Genomic DNA, 7655 nt, shown 5'->3' on the forward strand with positions numbered 1-7655 from the left:
TCTGCTATTCCGGAATGTAGATTATGCCCCGAAGATGAGGAGACAACTGTAATTGTTCAGCCTTAGCAGCCTTCAGAAAAAACTTGTTTCAAGTGGAATTTCTGTTACCAGTATAGATTAAGAGCTCTTCTCCAGATGTAGTTCTAGATTTTGTTAAAGTCCAAAGTCTAAATTAGTAGTGTATTTGGCTCAATAGAACTATTTTAGCTGCAGTACTGGCTGTTGGACAAATTCCTGAAACTAGCTTTAATAAATAATAATAATAATAATACGTATTAGGCGGACCAATCCGACAACAATTATAACTTTGACGAGGAAGCTAAGCATAGTTATATTAGCACGCCATTTTCCAGAGTTTCTTGATATCGTAAAATGATGATTTTGACTGTCCTCTGCGTTCGCCCGATTTGACACCGCCAGACTTTTTGCTATGGGGTTACGTGAAGTTAAAGGTTTATATCAACAAACCAAAGACATTATTAACGAACTTAAGGCCAACATTCGTCTAAAAATAGCCGCTATAGCGTTTCGGACGTACTGGCAAATACGATCGAAAATGTCAGAAATCGGGTACTTTAACCTATTCGAGCCAAAAGTGGCCACTTGCATAAAATAAGTTTCAGGAAATGATATAATCAAATCTTCAGTTAAATAATTTTTAACTTAAGCAGCAAATAACAATATGTTATTTTCATATTTTTTTTTGTTTAATAAGTGAGTCCATTTAATATATCTAATCCTGTATTATTATAACATTTTGTAATATGGAATAAATGACTAAATGGACTGCACTGTCTTAAGACTTATGATGGTGGTAATTTATTGTATAGTAGTGCATCATTTTAAATAATATACATTTGGAAAACTTGCATAAGATTGTTGCCCCTTTCTCATTGTTGTTGAACATTTTTAGAGCGATCTGTTATATAGTTTATTAGCTAGTATTTAGTTCTTTTAGTATTTAAGTAAATGATATGTCAAATGTGGTCGATTTGTCAATAACTTATCGGTAAAATATTGCAGCAATCACGATCTCAAGTACAAGCTTGGTAATCGAGTAATATAGTAAGATGTCACAATTTAATACATGCAATATGTGCAAATGAAATGCAAATATATAAAATATTTCTTTCAAGCCGTTTTGCACTGTTAATATCTTAATCAGTTACCGAGCTCTTTACGCAATATCGTGAATGCCCCTAATAATCAATAATATTCTTGCTAAGTGATTTTGGGTTATCTGTACTATGAACTATTTCAAATCCATCTTAGTATAATGCGAATTTATTATTTTCCCAGCATATGAATTGAAGTTTATTAAGTAGATTTTACGATTTCAGTTACTTTACTTTACGTTTGGGTAATGGAAGTTCCTTATAATGCATATAGTTTAATATTTTTGATCATTTTTTAATCTTGAATATATTTCTAATGAGTACCATTATTTTACAAGCAGGCGTAAGCGAAAACGATAAATTTTTTGACTCATTATATTATCATATAATTATCGCAAGTTAAAACCAACTTAAACTTTTAATGAAGCCTAAAATGCTTTTCAAATTAAACTGGGTTAAGCAATAAGAAACTATTTTTAATACAGGTATAACATTTTTTTTTAATAATTCTACTCTCTCAGACCAAAACTCTTTGCATGCAGTGTATTGAGCACTCAGCAGTACATGACCCCGCATAATGTACTTCACAACTGCAGTTACTAACATAAAGTACACCGCTGGTCGTACTGTTGTCATTGTAATGAACTGCGACAGAGAAGTAATCATCTACGAGATAATCATTCAGCAAAATCAATGTTTAATTTATTTCGCATAATGACATATATGTACAGTATCTAAACTATTGCAATTAATTGTGAAAAAACAACAAAACGCAAAAATAAATAATAAAATTATAAACTTAATGCTTTTATAGATTTTTTGCTATGATTGCAGATACAAATAGTTAAATCATTTTCTATTGAAACAGTAAACTTTTTACATGCACGGAAGCTTCAATACTAGACTTGCATGCATGTATCTAACAGTTCGCGTATTAAGTTTCAATGAATTGCTTATGCCATAGAGCAAACGTTGCTGTTGCAGTTGCTGTTGCATTTGCATGCTGCAGTTTTTATGCAAAATTTTGCAGTTTTTATGCTTTTACGTGATTTATGTGAATTTTTGCAGCTTTAGAATTTGTTGAACAAAAAATATGCGCTCCAGTTTGCAAATGAATTTTTCCTGTAAACATTAAAGAAAAAACATTCACAGACATGGGTATCAGTTACCATTTGAATTGTAAATATTATAGTCGAAATGTGCGGAAATTGCTAATTTAATATTGTTTATAGAAAATATTTTACTATTAAAAACGGAAAATGTCAATACGATCCATATAATGGCAAGTAATATAAACTTTCACTGTGAGTGCATATGTGAAATTATTTTTAATTAATATTATTTTATATGTTTAGTTTAAATTAATGCTGCGATGATTTTTGCAAAATATATAATTATGACATGACATTTAATAAATAAATTACAAACAATTTAAATGTTGTTAACATGCAATGAAAATGTTTACATTTTTTTTTAAATATCTAAAAAAAGTTGTAGTCATAGGTAAGTAGAAATTAAATTAACAATTATATTTTAACCATGAACTATAATAAAAATGTCACAAAAAATTATTATAATTGCACACCTCATTAGTTTTCTGCTAATCGTCCTCTGCAGTGTCGCCGAGTCAAAGGTTATTGACTTTTCCTAAGACAGATAGTTCTTTTTTTTGACATTAACTTTAAAATAATCACAAGAAAATGAATGAAAACGGCAATGACATTTTAATTACCACACAAAAAAAACCACATTAATTTTAAATAATTTTTCGTTTATTAAAAATTTTTGTTAGCCACTAATTAGTAACATACACTTAAAAAAATATTACACAATTTGTATGTGAACCTTTGCGTACTACTACGTCATACACAATTATTTTATTTAACTGCTTCTACTATATAATTAAAAATGTTTCTAGTTTAAAATATAAAAAAAAAATATACTTTTTTTGTTACCTTTCATTTTGTGTAACTTAACATTTTGAACATTTTTTAAAGGTTAAGACTTTGCTTTCTACGGTGTTGCATATAAAAACAAAACAAAATTATGTCATTAACAATAGTAATAGTAATAGTAATATATGAAAACAAAATAAAAAAAAAGACATTGAAAATAAATAATTAAATATCTATATATTCTATAATATATACAGAAATGGTTTTCTCATTATCACATTCTATTTAGATTGAAATATTATACACATAGCTTAAAGAATTTATAATTCACACTGCATCTTGAAGATATACGTAAACGGTTTTCAATTTATGACTGAAATTTAATTCTTTCATGGTAAAAATTTCATAAAATGTTCTTTTAAAAAAAGATCATCTTATCTATCATCTTATTCACAGTGGCGTAGTAGACTCTGGGACGACATAGCTTTTCGGCGCATAAACAAAACTATAAAATTAACATTTGAAATTTTCCTGAAACATTCTTCTTGTTTATCTTGCAGAGCATTTAGAAACTTTCAGCGAGTAGTAATACCCTTTTTATACTATATCTTCAATATTTCTTTAATAATTAGAAAATAATCTTAAATAATCTTTTATCTTTAAATTTCAATTACATACTACTATATAAAAATTTGATTTGATTGATTTATTATAATGTGAAGAAAACGGTCCCCAAAAAAGTAATCAAAATCGTTGTGAAAACTGTTTTGTCAATTTTAAATTCTCAGAAGAGTTTTTTTATAATAACTTTTAAACCTCTCAATCACATAACATAGTATAACATAGTATAAATAATATATTAAATTTGTCACAGACAATCTCAAGTTTTACCAAATAGCTTATTTAATTGAACAATGAAGACTAAGATTAGGTTTTTCAGTGTTAATAAATCTGAACACAGATTGATCCAGAATGTCTTCACTACTTATAAGCCCACTCCTGTCAACTACCAACTCTCAAAGAAGGGATTATGAAATACTGACATCTAAAAGTTTTATGAAACCTCTTACTCTTAAAGAAGGGATTATAAAATACTGACATCTAAAAGTTTTATAAAAGTAAACTTCTTACCTAATGAATCTGTATTTGTTCTGCTATTGTTAGAAAAAAGAGTACAGTACCACAATTGGAATTGGTGAACACGTGTTTTAATGTTTATGAAAAGCCATTATATATCTAGTTCAGTGTTGGTGATTTTTACTTGGGATTGCATAGGTCTCCATGCACAGTTTTCTCTCTAATGATAATAATAATAATACTTTATTAGAGCAATATAGCCTTAAATCTCAAGGTAAATCTAGGAGCCTTTCTTCAGTAATCTAATAGGTCATAGTGTTCGATTGTTGCTTCTAATTATAATAGATCTTCATTCTAGAGTTTTTTTAGTTTTGCTCTATGATATATATTTTTTTAATACTTCGACACTTTTTTAATGTAGTCATCACTCATTTTTATAGCAAAAATTTTTATTATTAGAAATTTATTCTTTAGTTCTGAAACAATATTGTGATTTATTGATTAGTTCAACTTGTAGAGTTCATTCTTAAAGCAAGTTACAAAGGATATGTAAATATTAATTCAAAATTAATAAACGTTTTTATTTATTCTAACGGATTTACTATCATTATGAAACGTTAATCTGAACTGCAGAAATAATTAATGTATTATTTCAACGTTTCAGGTACCAAAATACAATTACCAATAATCATCTTAGAACTAATGTTCTGATAGGGCATTTAAAAAAAAATATGTAGTAACCGAAATATTTTGAATCCACTGCAAAACAAAAATACTTCAAGAAAATCTATTATGGATATAAGGTAAAAATAAATCCTTTATTTTTTGCACACATAGATTAGAATATTTTAGTATTAAATAAAAATCATTTATATTATCCCAATATCATTGACAGACTCCAAAACACAACCCAATTATAATTTCAATATAGAATCTAAATAATGGTTGGGGCGGAGCTATAGATAACATTTATAGCATAAATTTTTTATTTTATAACTTTTAAATTCTCTATACAGCTACAGACATATGTATTATATTCAAGAGTTGTAGGTCTCTGTAATTGGTACCATTTTTGGTTTATTATGAATATTTTATTATTATTATATGAGTATATATGAGTATATAGCAGTGACGACGCGTGCCCTATCTGGAAGGGTGTGCGGCCCTTCTTTAATGTTGTTTTTACATGTACCAATTATATTAAAATATATGAGATCTTTTATTAATAATAACTATATTATATAAGGCAATAATATAGTCGCAATATTATATTAACAATTCATTAACAAAAGAACATATTAAACAAATTAAATTAATAATTTATATATAAATTTAATATTATATCAATATGGAAGAAACAAAACTTTTTACATAATTCTCGTAACATCAAACCAACTTTTTTCAAACAAAAGAGTTTTAACTCAGAACCATACATGTTTATCCAGTGATCAAACAAAATCAAACCCACTTGCAACGTACAAATGTGCGCACAAGTACTCCGCACAGTAAGAACAGAAATTTGTGGGTGCTACTGTTAAAAGGGGAGAGACGAAATGTGATAGAAATGTATGCTGAGATGAGCTGCAAACTTCAGCCGCTCACGCAACCACTTTGGCAAATCATCATGTTGGATTCGTATGCATGCAGTTGATATTCGAATACAACAAAAATTTACTCTCATACAATTCCCACTATATAAATCTCTATCTCTGATATTACGAATGGGAGCACACGCACATTATTTTGTTCATATGCAACGTATGAATGTGCTGCCAACTTCTTTGCACACAAAGGGGAGAGACGAAATAAAATAGAAATGTTCTGTGATTTGAACTGCAAATATATGAGCACAACTAACAAGTATAGCAGCTAACAGAAGCAAATTGATTGAGTTTTCATAGCCAATTATATTTAATTGTTTTTGCTAAAACTTTAAAAAAATATATATGGAAATGTAATAAATAATAATAATTCTTGATGTGAAGATACTTAATAAATTTATATTTCAATGTTATTTGACATTTTGGAAATTATGTTAGGGTGTTCACCGCACACCTCCGCACCTTAGAGCAATCGTCACTGGTATATAGCTGTATAGTATATGATCGCTATAATTTATGCCGAATGTTAACGAATTTTATAAAATTTGTAATCCTGAAGAAAATATTTATTCTTGCGCCAAGTATTTTTAAAACCTTACAATAATAAATCACAAATATTTCCATCTTCTCTTCCTTCTCCTCAGTTTTACATTTTAATGACTAGGAACTTTGCATACTCCACGGTATGGTGTAAATGCCTAATGACTTCTATTAATGTGTGCCCATTTTTATTTATTTGAAAATTCCGTGCCTAGTTTGCATGAAATATTTATATTTATAACATAATAAAAAAAAATGTTCGGTCTTCTATTTCATTCTATAATTTTTTTTATACTTTTTTGTTTAAATTTACCAAAATAAAATATTCTCAAGACTTAATCATTTTAATCAAAGTCAAGGTCTTTTCAGCGTTGTTTTTATTTGTAACTACTTATGAATTTTGTTTTCTTTTTTGGATTTTTATTTTTAGTTTTGGTTTTGTTTATTTTAGTTTGCTTTGAATTGTTTTTGCGTTGCTTTTTGTCTTTGTATTGTTAATTTTTGATGTGTTTTTATTTCCGAAGCTTACGTGAGCTTTCGGGCAAGCATATTGCAACTGGCTCGTTGGTCTAGGGGTATGATTTCCGCTTAGGGTGCGGGAGGTCCCGGGTTCAAATCCCGGACGAGCCCAAGCTTTGTTTTTTTTTTTAAATAAATTTTTAGTAGAAATTGTTTTTTGACATACATTTATTATTGTTTAATTTTACATTAAATAGTAGAATTTGTTTTATTAATTTTATTAAAATAATGTTTATAAAACAAAAATTGTGCTTTTAACATAATTGTGCCTTACTTCATATAACAATTTTATTAATAATTATTATAGAATGTTGCAATCTTAATAAGTTTTTGAAATTCTATTTATTATTACTGTGGTTTAACGAAATATGTGTTATTATGAAATAAAATTATTTTTAATTATTATTTATAATTTTATTGGAAAAATCAAATAATATGAAATAATTCAAATAAAATATATGTTTAAATATTTGTTTTTTTTTTTGTTTTTGCATAAAGTACTTTTTGTTTTTATTTTATATATTTATATGTATCTAATTTTGTATATATATACTGTATCTGTATATATTATAATTATCCGTATATAACTGCATTTATATAAAATGTTGTATTTTATTAATAATGAAATTTTTTTTTGACGAATACATTTTGTTATTTTAAATTATGATTTTAATTTAGGTCTTTTGACTGGGATGCAAATAAAAAATTAATTTATTTCATTTTAGTGTATTTTATATATATATATGTATTATATAATTTACGTTTAATATATTTTTCTTTTAACTATTTTCCAACAATTGTCTTATTTTTTAAAAATTAATTTATTTGTTTTAAAGTAACTCTGTAACATTATTATAATATTAACACATTTTTTTTGAATAAATTAAAATTTTTTAAATATAAAGAAA

The 7655-nt window shown here is 26.8% G+C and overlaps 1 non-coding gene across 1 annotated transcript; it reads left to right on the plus strand.

The window, feature by feature from the left end:
- Positions 1-6786: 6786 nt before the first annotated feature.
- On the plus strand, positions 6787-6858 carry Trnap-agg. The gene has a single exon. It is a non-coding gene; the product is annotated as a tRNA-Pro (tRNA).
- The last annotated feature ends 797 nt before the right edge of the window (positions 6859-7655 follow it).

Source organism: Teleopsis dalmanni, chromosome 1, assembly GCF_002237135.1.
Source record: "Teleopsis dalmanni isolate 2A chromosome 1, ASM223713v2, whole genome shotgun sequence".
Lineage (NCBI taxonomy): Eukaryota > Metazoa > Arthropoda > Insecta > Diptera > Diopsidae > Teleopsis > Teleopsis dalmanni.